Source organism: Tamandua tetradactyla, chromosome 3, assembly GCF_023851605.1.
Source record: "Tamandua tetradactyla isolate mTamTet1 chromosome 3, mTamTet1.pri, whole genome shotgun sequence".
In the NCBI taxonomy this organism is placed as follows: domain Eukaryota; kingdom Metazoa; phylum Chordata; class Mammalia; order Pilosa; family Myrmecophagidae; genus Tamandua; species Tamandua tetradactyla.
The window spans coordinates 101715637-101742845 of NC_135329.1; the positions used below are offsets into that span (position 1 = coordinate 101715637).

At 39.1% G+C, this 27209-nt stretch overlaps 1 protein-coding gene and 1 pseudogene across 1 annotated transcript in view; one reads left to right on the forward strand and one right to left on the reverse strand.

Annotated features, from left to right (window-relative positions):
- Positions 1-27209, reverse strand: part of LYPD1 (LY6/PLAUR domain containing 1) — a 68727-nt gene that overhangs the window by 17010 nt on the left and 24508 nt on the right. The window lies entirely within an intron of this gene.
- Positions 11387-12900, forward strand: LOC143676269 (glutamine synthetase pseudogene; annotated as a pseudogene).

A 27209-nucleotide genomic window follows, 5' to 3' on the forward strand; every position in this document is an offset into this window, starting at 1 on the left:
ACCCAGAATCCAGGAGCGAAGGCCAGCAGGTGTCATATGTGCCTTCCCAATGACAGAAAATATTACATAAAAGCTAGCTGCCTTTCCTCTGAAGATCTATAGATTTATAACTAAATAAATCCCCTTATTAAAAGCTGATCCATCTCTGGTGTGTTGCATTCCAGCAGCTTTAGCAAACTAAAACACCCAGGCAACAACTAAATCCTAGACAAGAGAAGCAGACCTACAGAACAGACCCATCAAGATAGACAGATGACCAGATTACAGCAAAAAAAAAAAATCACAAGGCATGCTGAAACTCAACAAGAAATGGCCCTGTTAAAGGAACAGATCAAAAAGTCAGAGGAAACACAAAATCTTGAACAACTAATAAAAGATGTGCAAAGAAATCTCCCAAATCAACTCAAAGATATGAAGGAAAATGTGTATAAAGAGATAAAGGATATTAAGAAGACACTATGCTGGAGACCCGGGTTTGATTTCCAGTGCCTGCCCATGCTGAAAAAAATAAAAACAAAAAAAAATAAGACACTAGAGGAGCATAAAGAAGAATTTGAAAGAATACATATAAAAATATCAGACATTATGGAAAAATAAGACACTGTAGATGAAATTTTAAAAGATAGGGAGAATCAACAACACCAAAACTTCGTTCTTTGAAAATACCAATAAAATTGAATAAATTTTTAGCTAGACTAACAAAGAATAAAAGAAGAAACAAATAACAAAACTCAGTATTGAAAAGGGGGCATTTTCTACTGAAATAAAGAAGACTTTAAGAGGATACTATAAACAATTGTAAATCAATAAATTAGATAACTTAAATGGAAAGTGCAAATTCTTAGAAACACACAAACCACCTACAATGATTCAAGAAGAAATAGAAGTTCTCGACAAAGCAATAACTAGTAAAGAAATTGAGTCAGTCATCAAAAACCTCCCAAAGTCCAGGACCACATAACTTTGTAGAGGAATTTTACCAAACGATTCCAAGAAAAATGAATACAAATCCTACTCAAACTCTTCCAAAATTCTGAAGAGGAGGAAACCCTTCCTAATTCATTCTCTGAGGCTGTCACCTTCCTCAAACAAAAGCCAAATAAAAATACCACAAGAAAATTCTGGACCCATATCTCATATCTATAGATGTAAAAACCCACATCAAAATACTAAAAAATAAAATCCAACAGAACATTAAAATAATTCTCCACCATGATGAAGTGGGATTTATCTCTGGTATGCAAGGGTGGTTCAACATAAGAAAATCAATTATTGTAATACAGCACATTAACAAATTAAAGGGAAAAACCACAGACTCTTCTCAATTGATGCAGAAAATCCAGCATCCCAACCTGATAAAAACACTTAGAACACTAGGAATAGAAGGAAATTTCCTCAGCATGATAAAGGACAACTATGAAAAACCCAGAGCTATACTTAATGATGGAAGACTGAAAGCTTTTCCTCTGTGATCAGGAACAAGACAAGGATGCCCACTGTCACCACTGTTATTTAATACTGTACTGAAAGTTCCTGACAGAGCAATTAGGCAAGAAAAAGAAATTAAAGGTATCTACATTGGAAAGAAAGAGGTAAAACTTTCCCTGTTTGTAGACAGCATGACCCTATATATAGAAAATCCACAACAAAGCTCCCAGAGCTACAAAATGAATTCAGCCAAGTGGTGGGGTACAAGATCCATACCCCAAGATCAGTAGTGTTTTTATATATGAGGAATGAACAATCAAAAGAAGAAATAAAAAAATCCATTCACAATAGCAACTAAAATAATCAAATGTCTAGGAATAAATATAACCAAGGATGTAAAGGACTTGTACACAAGAAAACTAAGAGCACCACTAAAAGAAATAAAAGACCTACAGGAAAGATGTCCTGTATTCATGGATTGGAAGGCTAAATATTGTTAATATGTCAATACTACCCAAAGCAATTTATAGATTCAAGGCAATCCCAACCAAAATTCCATGAAACTTTCTTGTAGAAAAGGAAAAGGCACTTACCAAATATAAAGGGTACGTGACCCTGAATTGTCAAAGTCATTTTGAAAACAGACAAAGTTGAAAGACATACTTCCTGACCTTAAAACTTATAAGCAAGCCACAGGATTCAAAACAGCATAATACTGGCACAAGGAAAGATATATAGACCAATGGAACTGAATTAAAAGTTCAGAAATCAACCCGCACATTTATGGCCATCTTATTTTTGACAAGGGCACAAAGACCACTCAGTTGGAAAAGACTAGTGGTTTCAACAATGGTGCTGGAAAAACTGGATCTCCACTTGCCAAAGCAAGAAGGAGAGCTCCTATCTCACACCATATATAAAAATCAACTCAACATGGATCAAAGATCTAAATATAAGAACCAGAACTGTAAAACTCCTAGAAGAAAACACAGGGAACAAATGCAGGACCTTGTGTTGGGCTTTTCTTCATAGACTGTATATCCAAAGCACAAGCAACAAAAGAAAAAATAGATAAATGGGACCTCATCAAAATAAAAAAAAAGTCTGTGCCTCAAAGGAGTTTATCACAAAGTAAACCAAACACTCACTTATCCAATTAAGGTTTAATATCCAGAATATATAATAAAATCACTCAACTTAACAAAAAGACGAACTACCCAATTATAAAATGGGCAAAGACTTGATCAAACATTTTTCCAAAGATGACATTTAAATGGTCAAAAAGCACATGAAATGATATTCAATATCATTAGCCATCAGGGAAGTGAAAATCAAAACCATAATGAGATACCATGTCACACCCACTAAAATGGCTACCATTAAGATAAACAGAAAATTTAAAGTGTTGGCAAGGAAATGGCAAAATAAGTACACTCATTCTTTTGGTGCAATGTATAATGGTGCAGCTGCAGTGGTGATTGCTCAGAAATTTAAGTATGGAATTATTATATGACTTGGCTATCCCACTTCTTTGTATAACCCCCCCCCCCAAAAAAAAAAACTGAAAGCTGAGACTTAAACAGGTATTTGCATACTGATGTTCACAGGAGCTGTTCTAGTTTGCTAGCTGCTAGAATGTAACACACCAGAGACAGACTGGCTTTCAATAAAAGGGGATTTATTTAGTTGACGTATAGTTCTTCAGAGGAAAGGCAGCTAACTTCAACCTGAAGTTCTTTCTTACACAGGAAGGCCCAGGGTGATCTCTGCTGGCCTTCTCTCCAGGCCTCTGGGTTCCAACAACTTTCCCCAGGGTGATTCCTTTCTGCATCTCCAAAGGCCTGGGCTGAGCTGCGGGTGGTGAGATGAGGTATGCTGAGCTGCTTGGGCTGTGCTACACAGAGTCTCTCATTTAAGCACCAGCCAATTAAATCAAACATCATTCATTGCAGCAGGCAGGCCTTCTAGCCAAGTGCAGATGTAATCAACAACAGAGGAGGTTCACATGCCATTGGCTCATGTCATCAGCAATAGAACTAAGCACCTTCACCTAGCCAAGTTGACACCTGAATCTAACTACCACAGGAGCATTATTCAGAACTGTCAAAAGATGGAAGCAACCCAAGTGTCCATCAACAGATGAATGGGTAAACAAAATATGGCATATACATAGAATGGAAGATTACTTAACTGTGAAAAGGAATGAAATCTTGATACAGGCAACAACATGGCTGAACCCTGGAGATATCATGTTGAGTGAAATAAACCAGACACAAGGGTCAAATATTATATGGTTTCACTGATATGAAATAATTAGCATAAGCAAACTCACGGAATCAGAATCTAGAATATAGGTTACCAGAGTACAGGGTGGGGATAGTGAATATGGAATCATGGCTTAAAATGTTCAGAGTTTCTACTTGGGGTGATAGAAAAGTTTTGGTGATGGATTGTGGTGACAGTAGCACAATATTATGAACATGATTATAGCAGTAACATATATATCTGAATGTGTTTAAAAGATTAGGTTGCATACATGGTAACAAAGTAAAAAATATTTAAAGGTCCAAGTAAACCTTAAGTTAAACCATGAACCATAATTAATAGTACAGTTTTAAAAACGTGTTTTCATCAATTGTGACAATGTACTACACCAAGGCAAAGTGTTATAAGGGTGATATATGGGGATCCTGTATTATATGCATGATTGTTCTCAACCCACAGATTCTCTAATTAAAAAAAAAACTTAGATATACTCAAAAAGCTAAAAGAAAACATGGAAAAATAAAATGTGCTTATAGGATGAGCAATAAATACAGAGATAGAAAGAAATCATAAGCAGGAACTAAACAGAAATACTAGAGATGACCACAATAACTGACACACAGAATTCCCTAAAGGAGTTCAACAGCATAATGGTCTGGGAGAAGAATGAATGAGTGAATGTGAAAATAAGATAAGTCTGAGGAGTAGAAAGAAAAGAGAATAAAGAAAGGTGAACAGAGAGTCTAACAGACCTGTGGGACACCATCAAGTGGACCAATATACTTATTATGGTAGTCCCAAAGGAGAAGGAAGAAAGAAAGGGGCAGAAGGAATACATGAAACAATAATGTCTGAAAACTTTCCAAATTTAACGAAAGGCATTAACATGCACATCTAAGAAGCTCAACTCTCAAAGATAAACTCAAAGAGATCTATACTAAGATACATTTAATCAAACTGCTGAATGCCACAGACAACAATCTTGAATACTGTGAGAGAAGCAACATGTGATCAACAAAGGAGCCTCCACAAGGTCCAATATCTTAAGAGAAACCATGGAGACAAGAAGGCAGTGGGATGAAATATTTAAAGTGCTGAAAGAAAATAACTGCCAAGCAACAACTCTCTATCTGGGCAACTGTCATTGCCTCCCTCTGTCATTGAAAAATGAGGGAGAGGCTAATAATGTATTCCAGATAAATAAAAACTGAGGAAGTTCCTCACCGTTAAATAAGCCCAACAAGGAATGCTACGGAGAGTTCTTTTGGAGGAAAGGAAAGGACACTAGACAATAGCTGAAAACTTTATGAAAAAATAAAGATCTCCAGTAAATTGTATCTGCATGGGTAAATATAAATGGCAGTACAATTGTATTTTTGGTTTATAACTCTACTTCTCATATTATATAAGATTTAAAATGCAAATGCATAAGAAGTAATGATAAATCTATGCTTTAGGACACACATTATATAAAGATTTAATCTGTCACAAGAACAGCATAAAGATGGGGGAGGTGCTGGAATTAGGCTGGCATCAACTGAAATGGGTTTGTTATATAGACACAGGATGTTAAATTTAATCCCTATGGTAGACACAAAGAAAACATCTGAATCATATGCACAGAAGGAAACAAGCAAAAAGGGATTTTGAAGCTCATTACAAAAAATCAACTAAATACAAAAGTAGGCAGTAATAGAAGAACTGAGGAACAATAAGGTAGAAGATTTACAAAACCCAAATAGCAAAATGGCAAAAGAAAGTACTGCATTATCTGTGGTTACTTTAAATGTAAATGGGCCAAACTCACCACTCAAAAGGCAGAATAGATTAAAAAAAAAAAAAAAAAAGCATCACCCAACCATATGCTATTTTTAAGAGATGGCATGAACAGGTTGAAAATGAAAGCAAGCAGTTACCAAAAGAAAGTAGGGGGACTATACTAATATCACGCAAAAGAGACTTTAAGTCACAAATTGTTAAAATAACAAAGGCGAGTAGCATATATTGATAAAAGTGTCAGGTCATCAAGAACATGTAACAGTTATAAAAATATGCACCTAAGAAAATGCCCCAAAATACATGAAGCAAACACTGACAGATGTGAAGGGAGAAATCAATGGTTTTAGATTAATAGTAGGAGACTTCCATAGACCACTTTCCACAATGGATAAAATATCTAAACAGAAATAGAGGACCTGAACAATAACGTACACCAACTACACTACAACACTTACAGGACACTTCATCCAACAACAGCGAAATACATTCTTCTTAGGTGCACACAGGACATTTTTAAGGGAAGACCATATATTAGGTCATAAAACAAGTCTCAATAAGCTTTAAGAAATTAAAATCATACAAAGTATCTGACCATGTGGAATGAAATTAGAAGTCAATAATGACGGAGAACTGGAAAATTCACCTATATGTGGAAATTAAAGAATATAATCTTAAACAACCAATGCGTTAAAAAAATAAATAAAAAGGAAAATTAGAAAATATCTTGAAATAAATTAAAATGAAAACACAATATACCAAAAGTTATGGATGCAGCAAAGGCAGTGCTTAGAGAGACATTTTTATCTGTAAATGCTGACATTAAAAATGAAGATCTTGAATCAGTAACCTCTCCTTACACTTGGAGTAACTAGAAAAAGAAGAGAACACTAAATCAAAGGAGAAGGAAGAAAACAACAGATTAGAAAGCAAAGATAGATGAAGTAAAGAATAGATAAGACATAGAAGAGAGAACTAATGAAATAAAAAGTTGGTTCTTTGAAAAGAGCAATAAAATTGAAAAACCTTTAGCTAGACTGACAAAGAACTAGGACTCAAGTAATAACAACTAGAAATTAAAGGGGGGCATTACTACCAACAATACAGAAATTTTAAAAAAGCGTAAGAATACTGTGAATAAGTTTACACTAAAATATGGGATAACCTAGATAAAGTGGACAAATTCTTAGAAACAAATAAATTACCTAATTTGTGTCAAGAAGAAAGAGATTTCAACAAACAGTAACAAGCAAAGCAGCTCAATCTGTAATCAAAAACCTGCCAACAAAGAAAAGCCCAGAGCCAGAGGACTTCACTGGTGAATTTTACAAAATAGTTAGAGATGAATTAGCATTAATCTTTCTTAAACTCTTTTTAAAAATTGAAGGCCTCAATTCCTAATTCATTCTATGAGGACATGATCATAAAAATAACAAAGCGCCTAGTAAAAGATTTCAGAATAACAAAAATTACAGTATAATATCCCTTCTGAATATAGATACAAAAATCCTCTACAAAATACTAGCAAAGTAAATCTAACAGCACTTTAAAATAGCACCATAACCAAGTAGAATTTATCCCAGGAAGGCAAGGAGGATTAAAAATAAGAAAATCAATTAATATAATATACTACATTAATAGAATGAAGGGGAAAAAATACATAATCATCTCAATTGACACAAGAGGAATTTTACAAAACCCAGCACCCTTTCCTGATAAAAACACTCAGAAAACTAGGAATAAAAGGGAAATTCCTCAGGGCAGTGCAATGTTGGCTCAGCAGCAGAATTCTCAACTGCCATGCTGGAGACTGGGGTTTGATTCCTAGAGCCAGCCCATGTTTAAAAAAAAAAAAGGAAATTCCTCAATATGAAAAATTGCCGTATATGAAAGACCCACAGCTAATATCACACTCAGCAGTGAAAGACTGAAAACTTTCCCTCTAAGAGCAGAAACAAAACAAGTATGTCCCCTTTTGCCACTGTTGTTTAACACTGTACTGGAAAATCTAACTGGAGCAATTAGGCAAGAAAAAGAAATAAAAGGCATCCATACTGGAAAGTGTTGGGAATTGAGTCATGCCCCCCACAAAAGATATGTTCAAATTCTATGGATGTGAAAACATTCGTACAGAGGATCTTTGAATATGTCCTTAGTTAAGATGGGGCCAAACTTAAAGTGGATATGCCTTAATTCATCAAGACTGTGTCACCAAGATAAAGTCTGACCAAAAAAACAGCTGTTCCATCTTAACTTCTGTCTCTGCTTGCGTTGTGCTTATATCCAGAAAAATAAAGCAAGCAAATTCTGCAAGAAGTAGCTGAGAATCATAGCTCTTGTCCCATAGATCTGTGGTGAACCACCAAGTACTCAGCCAATGAAACAGCAGGAATCTTCTTGATGCTGGCCTCAGCCAGGGAAATCCCATTCCCAGAGTAAGCACATTAAGCCACCAAACCTGAGCTGAATCCCACCTCTGGGCAGGATTTAGATGCCATGTTCTGAACATGTGATGTATGTAGAAGTATGTTCTAGCATGACCAAGAACGGAACATGATCAGAATCAACAATGAAACCCCACTGCCCACTGCATCAGCCACCTGTGCATGCATCCCCATGCTCACCTCCATTCAGGAAGAGGATGCCTTTGGGAAACATTCTTTGCTGAAAGAATAAAATTCTGCTTTGCTTCACCAAATCTGGTTTCCTTCTATTGGTGCAAGCGACACCAGACAGGAGACCTGTTTTGAAGGTCTAACCTAAGAAGGGTTGGTAACAACTAGAGTACCTATTAGAACACAAGAGAGCAGGAAGAGTAGAAACCAGAGGAGGAGAGAGAAAAGGGCAGGTCGCCATCTGGCAAGGCAGAGACTGAGCCACCACCAGAGCACTATAGACTACAAAGAAAACATGGCCTGCTGATATCTTGATGCTGGACTTCAAGCCTCCCCAAATGTGATTTGATAAATTCCTATTGTTTAAGCCAACCCCATTCTGTAGCGTTTGTCCTAGTAGACCCAGGAATCTAAGACAGTTTTTGGTACCAGGAAGTGGTGTGCTACTATAGCAACTACCTAAAAGAATGGAAGTGGCTTTGGAATTGGGTAAGGGTACAGGCTGAAATAAGTTTGAGACATTTGATAGAAAAAACCTACACTGCTTTGAAGAAACTGCTGGTAGAGAAAGGGACATTTATGGGGATTTTGGTGAGGATTAAGAAAAAAACAAGATAGCTGGAGAGAAGGTTTCTATCATCTTAGAGAATACATATATTGCCATGAATACAATGTGGGTAGAAATATGGAGGTGAAAGATGCTCCCCATGTAGCCTTGGAGGGAAATGATGAGTGTGTTAGGGAAACTGGAGGAAAGGTGATTGGAGGAAAGGTGATTGTTTTTATAAGGTACCAGAGAACTTGATGGGCTTTAGTGTCAGATACAAGACAGACTTGTAAGCAATGAACCTGGATATTTAGCTGAGATTTCCAAGTAAAATGTGGAAGGCACAACCTGGTTCCTCCTTGTAGCTTATGATAAAAAGTGGGAGGAAAGAGAGAAATTGAGGGCTGAACTATTAAGCAAAAAGCGACTAGTAATTAATGGTTTGGAAAATTCTCAGCCTATCCAGATAGTGGGCTCTGAGACTAGAAACAGAAAGGACTGCCACAGGGCCCTTCCTGAGTTTCTGGAAGGTGAGTTTCCACAGAATGGCCTTAGTATGAGGGTGTGGCTGACCAGCCCTTTGCTAAGGAGATGAAGCATGACTCTTAGATCTAATTAAGCATCTTACAGGAAGTCACAAATGGAGGTTATCAAGGAAGGATATGCGGAAGCTGCTTTTGGCTTATCACTTGGATTTCCTTGAATTTCAAAGAAAACTGGCAAGGTTTTTGAGAATTCTGTGTGAGCAGAAACACTGCCAGTTTGAACTGAAAGGAACAGAGATGGGATAAAATGAAGGAAGAATGACTTAGAAGGAGGAATGTAAGCAAAGGCCTGCGCAGAAAAGCTATCCTTGGTGTGATAGAGAGGGCCCTCCAACCATCATTTGAAGAGAGGTGGAGAGCTTTCCACGCTGGCATTTGGGGAAAGTGTGGCCACCTGGCTGATTGGAAAGGGTGGCACCTATGTACTGGTTCTCCAGCAGAAGAGTGTGGTCACTGCTCCAGCACTTGGAAAGGGCAGGGCTGCCACTTCAGCAAGCCAGGACAAAGCACTGAATCACAGATTACTCTTGCGCCATGGAATTTAATGGTCCTGCTGGACTTGGATGGGATCCAGGAGCCCTAATTTCCAACTAACTATTCCCTTCTGGAATGGGAATTCCTATCTTATGCCTAACCCACCATTGGAATTGAAATCTGGAAGGAAATAATTTGTTTTCTAAGTTTCACATGCCCACAGACAGAGAGGAATTTAACCCCAGGGCATACCACATCCATAACTGATTTTGGGCTTGTTGTTTGGAGTTGTTACTGGGCTTGACAATATGTGGATATTATGATTGGTTAAATGTATTTTGGAGGTGGGGAGAACTGTCTTTCTGGGGTCAAGAGAACCATCAGCTGAGGATTAAATCATGTCTTCCACAAGAGCCATGTTTGAGTTCTGAATCCGAGTCCTGTGGGTGTGAAAACATTTGTCAAGGGCATCTTTGAATATGTTATTAGTTAAGATGAGGCCAAACTCAATAAGTATGAGCCTTAATCCATTATGACTGGAGTCCTTTACAGAGACAAATGAGCAGGAGAACTAGGAACCAGAGGAGACAGAAAGACAGATTACCACACGACAGAGAGAGAGACTGGGCTATCACCAGAATAATGCCCTCGGAGAAAACATGGCTTGCTCATCCTCTGATGTTCCTCTAGCCTCCCAAACCACGGACAATGAATTCCTGCTGCATCAGCCATCCCATTCTATGGCATTTGTCACAACAGCTGTGGCAAACTAAGACAAGATAAAGTACCAAATAATCTACCAGAAAGGTAGTATAGCTAAAAAGTGAATTCAACAAAGTGTTGGACCACAAAATAAACACAAAAAAGATCAGTGGTGTTTTTATATACCGGCAATGAGTAACTATCTGAACAATGAAAATCAGGAAAACAATTCTATTTACAAAGCAACTAAAAGTATAAAATATCTTGGAACAAATTTAACTAAGGGTGTAAAGGACATGTATATAGAAAACTACAAATTATTTCTGAAAGAAATTAAAGAGGACCTAAACAAATAAAAAGATATCTCATCCTCATGGATTGGAAGACTTAATATCATTATGCTGTCAACACCACTGGAAACAATTTAAAGATTCAATAAAAATTCCAAAAAATTAAAAACAAGTCCAATAAAAATTCTAACTGCCTACTTTTCAGAAATGGAAATTCTGCAAAGAAGTCATCAAATTCATACTGAAGGCAAATGGCTCTGAATAGCTAAAACCATCTTGAGAAAGTAGAACAAAGTTGGAAGATTCACACTTATCAACTTTGAAACTTATAAAACTATCCTAATTAAAAGTACTAGTAGCACACAAGGGCAGATATATAGACTGATGGAGTTGAAGTGAAAGCTCAGAAATAAACCCTCATATCCATGGCCTACTGACTTTTATAAGGGTGAGAAGTCATTCAGTGGGGAAAGAATAGCTTCTTCAACAAAATGGTTCTGGGAAAACTGAAAATCCACATGCAAGAAAATGAGGCTGGACTCCTACCTCACATCATGTGAACATTAACTCAAAATGGATCAATGACCTAAATATAAGAGCTAAAACTGTAAAACTCTTAGAAGAAAACACAGGGAAATATCTTCAGGACCGGTGTTAGACAATGGATTCTGAGACTTCACACTCAAAGCATGAGTAATCAAAGAAAAAAATCATATAAAATGAACTTCATCAACATTAAAAACATTTGTACAAAAAATAAAAAAGAACATTAACAAAAAAAGAAAAAAGACAACCTACAGAATGGGAGATAAGGGTTTCATATCCAGAGTATATAAAGAACTCCTACAACTCAACAACACAAAGACAAACAACCTAGGGGATGCATGAGCAGTTCAGTGGTAGAATTCTCGCCTGCCATACAAGAGACCTCGATTTGATTCCTGGCCTGTGCACTTCAGCAAACAAACAAACAAAAACTTCAACAAATGGTGCTGCAATAAGGGGATACTCACGTGGAAAAAGAATGAAATGTGACTCTACCGTACAGCATACACACATAAAAAAGACAAACAACCTAATTAAAAAATGGGACACGAGCCAAGCATGAGAAAAGAGTTGAGCGTCTGACCTGCACACCTCTCCCACCTTCCACCATGGCCACCTCAGCAAGTTCCCACTTGAACAAAAGCATCAAGCAGGTATACATGACTCTGCCTTAGGGTGAGAAAGTCCAAGCCCTGTATACCTGGATCGCTGGCACTGGAGGACCACCTTGCAAGAACTTCACCCTGAACAGTGAACCAAAATGTGTGGAAGAGCTGTCTGAGTGAAATTTTGATGACTCTAGTACTTTTAAGTCTGAAGGCTCCAAAAGTGAAATGTATCTCAACCTTGTTGCCGTGTTTCGGGACCCTTTGTGCAAGGACCCCAACAAGCTGGTGTTCTGTAAGTACAACCAAAAAACTGCAGAGAACAAATTAAAGCACTTCTGTAAACAGATAATGGACATGTGAGCAACCAGCACCTCTGGTTTGGAATGGAGCAGGAATAATGGGGGGACAGATGGAGACTCCTTTAGCTGGCCTTCCAACATCTTCTCTGGGCACAGTAATATACTGTGGTGTGGGAGCAGACAAAGCCTACAGCAGACACTGTGTAGGCCCACTACTGGATTACTTGTCTGCTTGCACTGAGATTGTAGGAATGAATGCTGAGCTCATACCTGCCCAACGGGAGTTCCATGTAGGACCCTGTGAAAGAATCAACATAGGAGATCATCTCTGGGTGGCCCATTTCATCCTGCATCATGTATGTGAAAATACTGGCATGATAGAGACCTCAGACCCTAAGCCCATTCCTGGGAACTGGTACAGGCTACCAGACCAAGTTCAGCGCCAAGGCCAGGTGAGAAGAGAACAGTTTGAAGTACACTGATTGTGTCTGTCTGTCGAGAAACTAAACAAGCAGCACCAGTACCACATCTACAACTGAGATTCCAAGGGGGCCGAGACAATGCCCAGCACCTAACTGGATTCCATGAAACCTCCAACATCAACGATTTCTCTGGCAAACTGTAATGCCAGCCTCCACATTTCCCAGACCATTGGCCAGGAGAAGATACGTTGTTTTGAAGACTGCCCCCTGTCCTTCTGACAACTGTGTCTGCTTTGTGGTGACCATGTCTTCTCAACAAGCCTGGCTATGAGCCCTTCTGGTACAAGAACTAAGTGGACTACCCCACTAACCATGAGAAAGAACCCTCCCAGTTCCTCCTCCTGCCCCGGTTCCTCTCTGCCAGTTGTCCTACTAACTGTAACTCAAAGGGCAGAACACCAGGTCTTTTTGATGTCTCGTGCCTGGTTAACGACCCTTGCTTTTTTGGGGCCAGCGTAGAGGGGTCGAGTTCTGCATCTTCATACCTACCCTACCTCCCTTTTTATCCTATCACAGAGGCTCTGGAAGACTGAGGAAATACTGCTTCAGTGGGGAGGGAGGGTGGGAAAAAGAACCACTTCCATTTATCGGGTGTGTTTGTCGGGTAGGCATAGCTGTCTGGACAGAGCATCTGTGTTTGTGAAGGGAGAGCAGGACTTTGTCTATGAGGTTGCGGAAGGTGAGGTGGGGGGGGTGATGCTGACTCACTCTGTAGTTGCCTGAGAACATGCCCTCCCTACTCCCTTTTCGTGGGAAGTTTCATTTTTTGAAAAGATTATAACAAACTTTTCTTTTGAAGTGGGAATTAGTAGAGAAGGAAGGGTTAGGAAGATTAGGAAAAAGATGCCCTTGATCTCTTGCTGTTATGTTTCCCTTGCTTGAGGCTAAATGCCCCAGCCTGAAGGCAAAGCTCAGTATTAACTGATGGACAGCCTTGCTGTGAGAAAATGTTCTGATTGCTTGGTCCTCCACTTGTAACACAAAGCACAGTAATATTTTTATGTTTAAATGTGAAAACAAAAAAAATGGTATCAATGCAGGTATGTGCGTTTTTCTAAAGGAGAAAATCATTCTAATTACCGGGAAGCAATTTGATGTAAGTAGTCTGGTTAGAATAAGGATCTCCTTTTGAGTGGGAGTGGGAGAGGCGCTGCTTGAAAAATTGGCTATGTGGAGCCATTATTTCCTCCCTACCACTTAGGGGGTTTCATTGTGCCCTGCCCATCCCTCTGATGGGAGTGGGGATTGGTCCAGTAACAGGTGGAGATAGGTTACAACTAGCAGTGGTCAGCTGAGTCTGGACGCTCTGGTTTAAAAGACACACGTGTGCTTGTACAGGCAGGGGTGAAGCAATACGCCCTGGCTGGTTAACTTAAACTTCAGGCTCCCGACAAGGGGATACTGGGGTTATTTTCTGGTGGGAGTAGCATGTCACTAAAGCAGGCCTTTTGATATATTACAATTTTTTTGTTAAAGTAAAACAAGTTTACATTTTAATCAAATTTAAAATTTTAATTTGTTGGGTCTCTAAGTCTTTCTGTTGTACAGAATTTTTTGGTGGCTTCAACTATCTTCTTTCCATCTCTGCCCTTTGAGGAGACAGGGAAGGCCTGGAGGCACACAATTTTAATTTTGTGTTCTGGTGTCTTTTTCCGTGAGTGCAAGATATTCCTTCCCTTTAAGATTTCTGAAGAGTTGTTTTTTACTTTTATAATAAAAAGACAAACCCTACTTTAATCCCTGCATTTTTTCCCTAATGTTCTATGGTTATTTTTGTGTTTGCTGCAGCAAGTAGGCTGTGGTTTTCTCTTGCCCTGATGTCTTCTAACTGCCATGTACAGTATATTCACAGTTAGATAATTCCTCATTGTAAACAAACTGCAACTGCTCAGAGCAGCTTTTAGAAATCAACCTAACACTTCCAAGATTTCTTCTGAAAAAAAATGGGCAAGGACTCGATATTTCTCCAAAATAAATAAATAAATAAATAAACAAATAGCCAATAAGCACATGAAAAGATACCCAACACCATTAGCCATTCCATTAGGGAAATGCAAATGAAAACCACAATGAGGCATCATTTAATACACACATGCTACTATTAAATCAACAGAAATTAACACATGCTAATGAGGATGCAGAGAAATAGGAACCCTCAAACATTGGTGTTGGGAATGTAAAATGGTGTATTCATTGTGGAAATGAGTTTGGTGGTTCCTCAAAAAGATAAACATAGACTTACTCTATGACCTGGTAATCCCACTTCTAGATATACACCCCAAAGAACTGAAAGCAGGATATTGAACTGATATTTGTACACCACTGTTCATAACAGAATTATTCACATTAGCCAAAAGGTGGAAGGAACCCTAGCTACCAACAATAGATGAATAGGTAAACAGAATGTGCTATATACATGTAACAGAATACTATTCAGCTATAAAGATGAATGAAATCTGATAAGTAGTACTATGTGGATATCATGCAGGTGAACTCAGCCAGGCAGAAAAGAGCTGATATTGTATGATTCTACTCACATGAAAGAACTATTTCAAGTATAAGAAATAATATGCAAACTCATAAAGACAGGAAGTAGATTACAGTTTACCAAAAGCAGCAAAAGGAGGAATGGGAAATTAAGGCATGAGGGGTACAGGGTTTCTCTTTGGGGAGGTGGAAAGAATTTGGGAGTGGATGTTGGTGCTGGTAGCACAACTCTGAAAATATGATTATGCTTTTAGAATGGGTGACATGGGAAGTTTTAGGTAGTATGTCTCTATTTATTAAAGGGCCGGAGAGACTAAAGAGATAATGACAATTAAATGCAATATGTGTTCCTGGACTGGATCTAATAATGGAGGAGAATATGCCCAAAAGAGCATTATTAGCACAACCAAATAAATTAGAATACAGACTGTATATTAATTCTAAATTTCTTGAACTTGATAGTAGCACTTAGTTTGGTTACATAAGTGAATATATCTTTGTTCTTAGGTAATATACATGGAAGTACTAAGGGTTCAAGGAATATGATGCATGCAATCTACTCTCCAATATTTAGAAGATTAGATAGGTGGGTAGAGGGAAAGAAAGAAGGTAGGAAAGAAGGATGTAAAAGTTTGTTAGGCTGCTGGAATACAATACACTAGAAATCGAATAGCTTTTAAAGGGAATTTATTACAAGTTTACAGTTTTAAGGCAGTGAAAATGTCCAAATTAAGGCACCAACAAGAGGTTATCTTCATTCAGGAGGGGTGATGCTGTTTGGAACACCTCTGTCAGCTGGGAAGGCACGTGGCTGACATCTGCTGGTCTTTGTTCCTGGTGGGCTGTTTCCAGCTTCTCATGCCAGTGGCTTCCTAAGTATCTGTGAGCCTTCGCTTAGCAACTCCGGGTCACACCTCTGGGTTCTGGCTTATTTAGCATCTCATGGGAAGGTACATGGCAATGTCTGCTGGGCTCTGCACATGTCTAGGCATCTTCTCTTTTTACTGGCACTCCAAGCATCTCCAAACATCTGTGTCTCTGTCAGCTCTGAAGCAACTGTTCTTCAAGCATCTGCATCTGCATCTGAGCTTTCTCCCAAATGTTTCCTTTTTAAAAGGACTTTAGTAAACGAATCAAGACCCACCCTGAATGCGTGGAGTCAAATCCCCATCTCGCCAAAGGAATACCCACAATTAGGCACACCAGATCTTTGCAGAGATAATAATACCATCAAAAGGTCATGCCCACAACTGTGAGCACTACATCTTCCTTGAGATAGTCTAATTAAAAGGGTTTCCACCCTACAAAATTGAATCAGGATTAAAGGACAGGCTTTTCTGGGGTACACAACACTTTCAAACCTGCACAAAGTATGTAGCAGATATGGCAAAATACTCAAAGTTAGAAAACTTGGATATTTCTGTAAGAGATATATTTGAGCTCCTTGTACTGTTTTTCCATTATTTTTTGCACCTTTCCTGTAAGTTTGAAATTATTTATAAATTTTTTTTTAAAGTACATTGGGATCCCATTATTATCTATCTCATGGGCAAAGACAAAAAAAAGCACATTAGCTCTGTGTTCATGTTTCTTGGGAAACTGGCCCTCTCACCCATTGTTGGTTAAGCATGTAAATTTATATAAATTCAATAAAGGCAATGTAGCAACAGTTATCAACATGAATACAAATGCTCTCTGACCCAGTAATTCCACTCCTAGGAACTTATCCTACAGAAATAGTCACATATTTCCAAAGTGGATAAATAGGAGGTTGTTCATCACAAAGTGGTTTCTGGTCACAGAAGAACTGACAATGACACTATCACCCACGGAATGACTAAATATTCAGAGATTACCCACACAACGGAATGCTGTGTGCTGTGGAGGAGTGAGGAATGAGCTCCAAGGAATTTTGTAAAAAACAAAGCAAAGTTCAGGTGGACAATCCCTTCTTCCCTCCCCTCCCTCCTAAATAATTTAACAAATGATCCCATGCTTCTTACTATGTTCCCAGTATAGTTCTAAAAACTTTACAAATATTAACTCATTTAGTCTTTGTAATTATCTAGTGATACTTCCCATTCTGAAGATGGGGAACCTGAGGTAGAGAGCAGTTAAGTAATTTACTTAGGGGCCACATGGGTAATATGTGGTTAGAGCTGGGACTTGAATCCAGCAAGTTGAGTTTTAGAATCTTTGTTCGTAACCATTCCACTATACTGCCTGCCATGACATATGCTTCGTTTTTGGGGGGAAATGGGGAGCTACACACATAAACACATTTTATATACAATAGGCACAAAATGTTTCTGGAAGAATACCCAAGTATGAGATAGTTCTGGTTGTTTCTGGAGAATGGTAATGGATGCCCAAAGGATAGGGATGGAGAAAACTGTAAACCCTTTTTAGCCTTTTGAAATGATAACTATGTGAATGAAGGACATTTTATGTTTTAAACCTTCTGAAATAAACAATGCCTCCACAGAATCCTTATATCTAATGGCTCCTCTTTCCAAGTATAATCTAAGTCCCTTCTGAATGGTGTCCATCAAAGGGCTCTGGGAATGAACACACCTTCAAAAGAGGCAGCCACAAAGGGCTCCTCCAAAGCCCAATTCCCAGAGTGTGCTGGTTTGAAGGCATTTATGTACCCTAGAAAAGCCATGGTTTAATCCCAATCAATCTTATGGGAGCAACGGTTTCTTCTGATCCCTATTCAGCACTATAGGTTGGAAACTTGATCAGGTTATCTCCATGGAGGCGTGACTCAATCAACTGCAGATATTAAACTTAATTAGATGGAGACATGCTCTCACCCATTCTGTGTGGGTCTTGATTAGTTTATTGGAATCCTATAAAAGAGGAGACATTTTGGAGAGAGTCACTTTTGAGAACAAGGAGATTGCTGTAGAACCACGACAGAAGGACAAGAGAACCATTGACTCCACCAGCCTTTAGAGATGTAGAAGGAAACACCTCTGGGGAGCTTCATGAAGCAAGATGCCTGGAGAGAAAGCTAGCAGATGTCGCCATGTTCACCATGTGCCCTTCCAGCTGAGAGAGAGATGCTGAACATCATTGGCCTTCTTGAACGAAGGTATCTTTCCCTGGATGTCTTAGATTGGACATTTCTATAGACTTGCTTTAATTTGGGCAATTTCACAGCCTTAGAATTGTAAACTAGCAACTTATTAAATTCCCCTTTTTAAAAGCCATTCTGTTTCTGGTATATTGCATTCTGGCAGCTAGCAAACTAGGACACAGGGTTATAGCGAAAGGATAGTTGTTTCTACTTTTTTTTTTCAAAAATAACCCAGCTCCCATGAGCTGAAGTCTGGGCCTGAGGAAGAAGAGGCTGTGAGTAAGACCACAGATTTTCTCATAGATTTTCTATGGTGGTATAAACTGGCCTAAGAGCAACTGGGAAGGATCTACAGAAATTTAAAATGTATGAACTCAACAGTTCCATTTCTCAGTATGTACTCTTCAAAGCTAAACACAATTTCATGTGTGCAAGTCCTCAGGAGGGAAAAAGGCATATTTATACTGTGGGATGTTAGGAAGCACTTAAAAGGAAAGGGCAGAGGCTTATATTGATCTGGAAAGTTCTCAATGAGTGAAAAAAGGAAATTTTTTTGAAAATAATATTTAAGTATGCCAATTTTTGTTACGGAAAATCACAAAGCTATTCAACATGTGCTGTTTAGGTGGGTATATAGGTGTGTGTTCACATCTAAGAGCGTGAGCTTCCATCACAGGGAGGTCCGGAGGGCTATGCACTGAACAGTGGTATTTCCTTTAAGGATGGGCAGTAGTCAGGAAGCACTTTGGATTTATTTGTGCTAGTTAAACATTTTACAGTGGGATGGTATTCATGAACTGCATTTGTAATTACAAATTAATAGAATCTTAAAATATAAACCGAGTGTGCAGTTCCACTGAAATCACTGAGACTGGGTACACATGGTGGCCATGACACCATGTCAGCCTGAATGCAGCCAGCCTCTTGGCATCACGTTTCCCCTGAACCTCAGATGGGCTTGGCAAAGGGTCCTGTGGCTTAGTAAGACATGAGCAGCTACATGGGTAGGAGGTGGTAGCTGGGCTGTAGCTGGCCATGGGTTTGTTTCTCTGCATCTTTGGGTGCCTGGAGGTGTCAGCAGCTGCATACTGCAAGAGCAGGACAGGAGAAGGCATGAATAAGAGTATGAGTGAGACATACTTTGGGGACTTCTCCAAGTATCTGAGGGATATCTACCACCCCACACCCTTCCCTGCATGATTTTTCTCTTCATCATGCCAGTTCTAATTTGTAAGCTGCTGGAATGCAATATACCAGAAACAGAATGGCTTTTTTTTTTCATGGGCAGGCACTGGGAATTGAACCTAGGTCTCTGATATGGCAGGTGAGAACTGTGCCTGCTGAGCCACTGTGGCCCACCTGAAACAGAATGGCTTTTAAAAGGGGGAATTTATTAAGTTGCAAGTTTACAGTTCTCAAAAGCTGTGAAAATGTCTAAATTAAAGCAAGGCTATAGACATGTCCAACCTAAGGCATCCAGGGAAAGATACCTTGGTTCAAGAAGGCTGATGATATTCAGGGTTTCTCTTAACTGGAAAGGCACATGGTGAACACGGCAATGCCTGCTACCTTCCTCTCCAGGCGCCTTGTTTCATGAAGCTTGTATTCCTTCTTCATCTCCAAAGCTCTCTGGATGTGTAGGCTCTGGTGGTCTGCATGGCTCTGAAGCTTTTTCCAAAATGTTTCCTCTTTTAAAGGATTCCAGTAAATGAATCAAGACCCACCTGGAATGGGTGGAGTCACATCTCCCTCTAATCAAAGGTTAATACCCACAGTTGGGCCTGTCACATCTCCATGGAGATAATCTAATCAAATGTCCAACCTCCAGTACTGATTAGGGATTAAAAGAAAGGGCTGCCTCCACAAGATGGATCAGGATTTAAACATGGCTTTTCTAGGTTACATAATCCTTTCAAACCAGTACAATATACTGGCTTGAATATATTGTACCTAATACACTATATATTTTACCAATGAATCTTTATCACCTAATGTAAGCTTTGGCACTTAGAAGTTCCTGGCACACAATAAGGGCTTAAACATTTACTGAATGAATACATGAATGGAGGGAGGGAGGGAAGGAAGGAAGAGAGAAGAGGAATAGGAAAGCATAATGAGTGGGAGGGAAGACAAGAAATGAAGGGGAAAAGACAAGAAGACAGAGGGAAGGAAGATAATTTGAAGGAGTTCAGAGGCCCACGAGAGTGAATGCTTTTTTGTCTGGTTGTGATCTGATTTTTATTTCTAGGCTGGTGAGGCCTGGGAACCAGAGTAAAACATACCTTGCTTGACACAGAGAAGGGCTGTGAGAGGTTGTGACTTGGTAGTGGGAATGCATGCACACAGATAGTAGGCTGGGCTGCCTGATGAAGACCTGTCTGTCAAACATGGCTGAGATAATGCCAGCTTGGACCAGCTCCCAGGCTGCTCCACCCTCCAGGGGCTGGGAGAGGGGTCCTGCCAATTCCAAGTCATTTCTCACAGCACTAATCTGCAGACTAGAAGGTGCTTGGAATGCACCTCCCACAATCATCAGATTAATCAAGACACCCAGTGGTTAAAACTTAATCTTCTTTAAGTCTTTGGAGAGCTAATGGCTTCCTGTGGGCACCACGGTTTAGATGGGTGGCTGTGCTACCTTTAAAAATCTCACAGGCAGTGCTCCCTGAGGATTAATTCATTCATATTAATCCGCCTTACTGAGGATGTGAATGATGGCTATGCTAAGGAATGAAGGGGCAAATAAAATACCATGGATATTTCCAGGAGAGTTCATTTCACTCTAGCAATTGTACCTATTCCCCAGCACCCATGAAGTTAGGCTATGAAGGAAATTATGCTAAGAAAAGTTAAACTGAAAACATAGAACATGGAAATAAGGAAAAAGGAAGTAACACTGGATCCTCTGTACCCTTCACACTAGAGTTAAATATACATTTGGATTGAAACACATCCAAATAGATGGTATAAAGACAGCTCTGCACCAACACGTGCCCTCTCTGTTTTACAGATATTCATTAACACATTACAGGGATTCTGGTTAAAAGAATGAATACTGTAAAGCACTCAGAAAAGGGCCTGGTGCAAAACAGGTGCTATGTGAGTCTACTGTTGGTATTATTTTCCTTGTTATTGCTATCTATCACTCAGACACTGCCCTACTGTTCTTAATCCATACAAGTAGCTACTTGAATTGACACAAGCTACAGCACTTAACTTAAAGGACACAACTTCAACCATAATTGACTGTCTACTCTGACATTTATGGTGACTTGCTTTTCTCTCTAGAACGTTTCATACTCTACCTCTTAACCTCTTGGACCCCAGCCTCTTATATTTGGGCCACATCTTAGCAGATATGCTTTTCACTCAGGTGGGAGAGAACCAAAGGCAAGCCAGGAAATGGGGCAGAAGGGAAAGAAAGAAAAGAAAGAAAGTTTAGAAGTTGATGTGGATATGGATGGCCTCTATCTTCTCTTTTGCAGCAAGCACTCGGTCAGGTGTTGGGCTTAGCTTCATGGGGCTGAATTATTGATTACATAGGAGAAGAAAGACAGTGTTTTCTCTCTGAGTCCAGCTCTTTTTACCTGCTCTTAACTCAGCTGGGTCATCACAAATTAAGCAGACAGAACAAAAAGCCCCTGGAACAACCTGTTTGAAGTCAGTCCAGCTCAGCAGTGGTCTCAGTTTTGGAATTCTCATTACCGTGAGTGAGAATACGGTTCCAAGGCTGGTGTTCCAGTCCAGAAGCCTTAAGGCTGACCTGGCTGGCAACAGACAGGAAAAACAACTCCTAAATGCAGTGAGTTGCTGATGTGGCACATTGGTTAAAGTCACCATCCATCAGTATTCCTTATCAGGCAAGGGGCAGGAGAGAGGACATGCAGACTAGAAATCCAAATTTTAACATTATCCAAGGAGTAGTTTTTCCTTTACCATGAAGATATCCTTGCACGTCACCAGCGGGAATACTGTTCTCCAGCAGGGAACGAGGGAAACCCTGGACACCCATGCTGAAACACAGCCATGGGGAGAGACAGACGAGCCAGTTTTGCCTTTATTGCTTGCCATTCTCTTCCTGGACCTCGTCTGTTTCCTTCTACTGCATTTTCATGATGACTTATCAAATCTACCTTATCTAGAAGACAGGTTCCCCACCTAGTGCAAGGACTTCAGCTGTTGAGGGCGTAAATGTTCACCATAGCCCATCCATCCTTAGCTCGCACGTGAGGTGAGCACAGCACTTCTGGAGGTGATGAGGTAAGTGTGTGTTTTGCCACCACCTGCCAAGGTGGTTTCCTCCCGTTGGCCCTTTAACATCCCACTGGGGTGGTTTTCCTTGTTCAAAACCTATAAGGGGTGCAGTAAGTTCCTACTCCAGAGGTTAATGCACTTTTTCTGTGAAGGGCTACATAGTGAGATAGTAAATACTTTAAGACTTTGCAGGTCAGATGGTCTCTGTTGCAAATATCCCCCTGACAAAGTATCATGAAAGCAGGCACAGACAATATATGAATAAATGGGCATGACTGTATTCCAATAAAGTTTTATTTACAGAAACAGGTGATGGACCAGATTTGGCCCAGAGGCCACAGTTTGCTGACCTCTATTCTATTTTATCAAAACCCAATTACCATTACATCATGAAATCTATCCCTTCCACCCAATCTTTCCCCTACGCTTATATAAGAGAATTTATCAACAGTTTGGAATCTTTCCTTTTTGAAGAATATAAAAAAAAAGTGATTTCCTGGGTTCCAGGTATTTCAAGCTTCTCTACCAAAGGCTTTTACTACTTCTACAGGATTTGTAGAATTTTATCGCCCTATTTTAAAACAATTTTTAATTGAACCATCTCGGAAGAAATTATGCTCTTCACAGCACATCCAACCCCTGCACATCCTCCAATCCATACAATTTTGTTCTATTTAAAGCCAAAAATCCTGCAGGAAAACTTGAGCAGAGCCTTCTGGAGGGGTCCTGGCTTGGTGCAGCTGTCTCTAGGAGTTGTCTCTCTGACTTCCCTTTCTCAAATTTCTGTTTCCTTTTTCAGGTTTACCAATATGAACCAGAAGCTACGTCTCCTCATCATGAGAAGGCTTGTTAGCTTGGGGAGCTGTTGTTGTTTTTTTTGCATGGACAGGCACCAGGAATTGAATCTGGGTCTCTGGCATGGCAGGCGAGAACTCTGCCTGCTGAGCCACCATGGTCCACCCTATAATTGTACTCTTGACCATAACCTCTTTTCCCAAGTGCCTGGGAACACTTGGGAAACAATTTGAACAATTTTTGAATAAATGAATGACTATCTAAAAAAATTAAATCTAAATTTAAAGATGTTCTACATGGTTTATATATAAATATATTTGGGGGGGTGCATGGTCCAGAAATCGAACCCGGGTCTCCCACATGAAAGGTGAGCCTTCTACCACTGAACCACCTGTGTACCCCACCTGTGCACGCCCTGTGGATTTTTTAAATACTTATTCTAGTAACATCTATAACTTCTAAAATTTCCATTTTAAGCCACATTCAATGATGTAATTCAGAGCTGTTAACTGCAGTCACAAGTTCGCACTACCATCACCGCCATCCACTACCAAAACTTCTCCATCATCCTAAATAGAAAGACTATCACTTAAGGATTAACTCCCCACTTCCTAATCCTACCCTGGCCCCTGGTAACCTATCTTTGAGTTTTCAGTGCTATTAATTGGCTTACTTATTATAATTTTTTCATTCCATGAAATCTTGCAATATTTTTCCTTTTGTGTCTGGCCTATTTCACTCAACTATGATCTATGCAAGTTTTATCCATGTTGCCTGAATAAGATTCCATTTTATGCATATGCCACATTTTATTTATCTGTTTATTAACTGCTGGACACTTGGGTTGCTTCCATCTCTTGGCAATTATGAATAAAGCCACTATTAACATCAGTGTGCAAATGACTGATGGAGTTCCTGCTTTCAATTCTTTAGGGTATATATCTAGAAGTGAGACTTCTGGGTCATATGGTAATTCTATACTAAACTCTCTGAGAAACCACCTATAGTAGTTAGGTTCAGGTATCAACATGGCCAGGTGATTGTGCCCAGTTACTGTGTTACTGCAAGCTTAAATCATCAGTATGCGGAATTAACCTATGGCTGACTACATCTGCAGTTGCCTAAGGGGAGTGCCTTCCACAATGAGGGATGTTTAATTCAATCAACTGAAGATTTAAAAGAAGTCAGGAGAGAAAGAAGGAGCTCAGCAGCTCAGTACACCTCAGCTCAGTGCTCAGAGCCAATGAAGACCCAAACGTTTAGAGATGTAGAGAGGAAACGCCCCAGAGAAAGCCTTTTAAACTAGGAGCTGGGAGAAAGGGCTAGCAGATGTTCCTGCGTGCCTTCCCGAATGAGCAAATTTGTAACTAAGTATATCCCCTTATTAAAAGCCAGATCACTTCTGATATATTTCATTCCAGCAGCTCTAGGAAATTAAAACACCACTGAACTGTTTTCCACAGTTAATTGATGTAATATGCCACCAGCAATGATAAGTACTCCTATTTCTCCATATCATCTCCAATACTTGTAATTTACCATTTTTCAATAGTAGCCATTCTAGTGGGTATGAAATGTATCTCATTGTGATTTTGATTTGCACTTCCCTAATGGCTAATGGTGTTGACAATCTTTCTGAGTAAGTCTTAATCATTTGTATATTTTCTTTGGAGAAACATCTATAGGTATTTTGTTCATTTTAATATTGGATTGTGTGCTTCTTTGATTGTGTACCCCAGAAAAGTCATGTTCTTTTAATCTTGATCCAGTATTGTAGGATGGGGCCATTGGATTAGGTTGTTTCCATGGAGATGTGACATGCCCAATTGTGGGTGTTGTCTTTTGATTAGATGGAGACATGACTCTGCCCATTCAAGGTGGTCTTATTTAGTTTACTGGAGTCTTTACAAGAGCTCATGGATAGAGAAAGAGTCCAGACTGATGTAAACCCAAATATCTGGAGATGCTAAGAGACAGACAGAAGCTTAGAGAGGAGGCCACTGGAACTAGGAGCTGAAAGCAATGAAACTTGGGAGCAAAGGCCCAGTAGATACCGCCATGTGCCTTCTCATGAGATGCTAAACAAGCCAGACCCAGCTTTGCCCCAGAGTAGCTAAGTAAGGAGCTCAGACATCAGCCTCATGCCTTTCCAGTTGACAGAGAAATCCCGGATGCCATCCCGCCTTTCTTTGGATGCCTTAGTTTGGACATTTCTGAGTCCTTAGAGCTGTGAACTTGCAACTAAGTCCCCTTTAGAGAATACACATTTCCAGTGTATTGCATTCCAGCATTATTAGCAAATGAAAATAGATTGTTTTCTTATCATTGAGTTGAAGAATTTCTTTATATAATCTGATTTTAGAACCTTATTGGATATGTGGTTTCCAAATATTTTCTCCCGTTGTGTGGGTTATCATTTTACTTTTATGGTAAAGTCCTTTGATGAACAAAAGCTTTTAATTCTGATGAGTTTTCAATGGACCATTTTTTCTTTTGTTGCTTGTGTTTTGGGTGTAAGAAAGTATAGCCTAACCGAAGGTCTTGAAGATGCTTTCCTATGTTTTTTTTTCTATAAGTTCTGGCTATTGTATTTAGGTCTTTGATACATTTTGAGTTGATTTTTATTAATGGTGTGATGTAGAGTCCATGTTCTTTCTTTCACAAGTGGTGATTCAGTTTTCCCAACATCACTCGTTGAAGAGGCCAGTCTTTCCCAATTCAGTGGACTTGACACCTTTCTGAAAAATCAGTTGGCCATGAGTATGAGGATTGATTTTTGAAGTCTTAATTCAACTTCATTGGTCTATATGTCTGTCCTTGTTTCAATATCATGCTGTTTTGATTACTGTGGCTTCGTAATAAGTTTTAAGATTGGGAAGGAAGTAGGAGTCCTTCAACTTTGCTCTTCAATCTTATTGATCTGTTGTTTTTTAGAGAAACAACTTTTAGTTTTCTTAATTCTTGCTACTTTTTTTCTTTTTTCTTTTTTTAATTCTGTATCTCTGCTCTAGTTGTTGTTTCTTTCCTCTGATTTCTTTGGGTTTACTTTGTTCTTGTTTTTGCAAGATCAAGTTTTGAGGTTAGGGCTCTGATATGAGATGTTTCTTCCTTTTAATGTAAGCATTTAGAGTCATAAATTTCTGAGCAATACTGTTGCTGCATTACAAAAGTTTGTGTATGTTGTGCTTTCACTTTCATTTGCCTCAAGGTATTTCCCAATTTCCCTTGTGATTTCTTCTTTGACCCATTGGCTATTTGAGAATTCATTGCTTAGTTTCCACACATGCATAAATTTTCCATTTCTCCTTCTGTTATGACTTCTAGTTTCATTCCCTTGTGGTCAGAGAAGATATGTTGTATGATTTGACCATTTTTAAATCCACTGAGATTTTTTTGTGAGCTAATATATAGTCTCTCCTAGAGAGTAATCCATGTGCACTTGAGAAGAATGTCTATTCTGCTGCCGTTGGGTGAAGTGTTATATATATTAGGTTGTTTAGAGTATTGTTTAAGTCGTCTATCTCCTTATTGCGCCTGTCTAAATGTTCTATCCATTACTGAGAGTGTTTTACTTAAAGTCTCCTACTATTAATGTAGTACTGTCCATTTCTCCCTTCAAATCCATCAATATTTGCTTAATATATTTTGGGACCCTGATGTTAGGTGCATATATATTTATTGTTGCTAAGTATTCCTGCTGAATTGACCCCCTTTTCAGTATACAATGACTTTCTTAGTCTCCTGTAACAGTTTTTGACTTAAAGTCTATTTTACCTGATATATTTCTATAGCTGCCCCAACTCTCTTCTGCTTACTGTTTGCATGTTATATTTTCCATTCTTTTACTTTCAATCTGCTTCTGAATTTGAATTTAATGTGAAACTCTTGTAAACAGCAGATAGTCAGCTCATACATTTTTATCCGTTCTGCCAATATCTGCCTTTTGATTGCAGAGTTCAATCTATTTGCATTTAAAGTCACTACTGATAATGTCAGACATTCTTCTGCCATTTT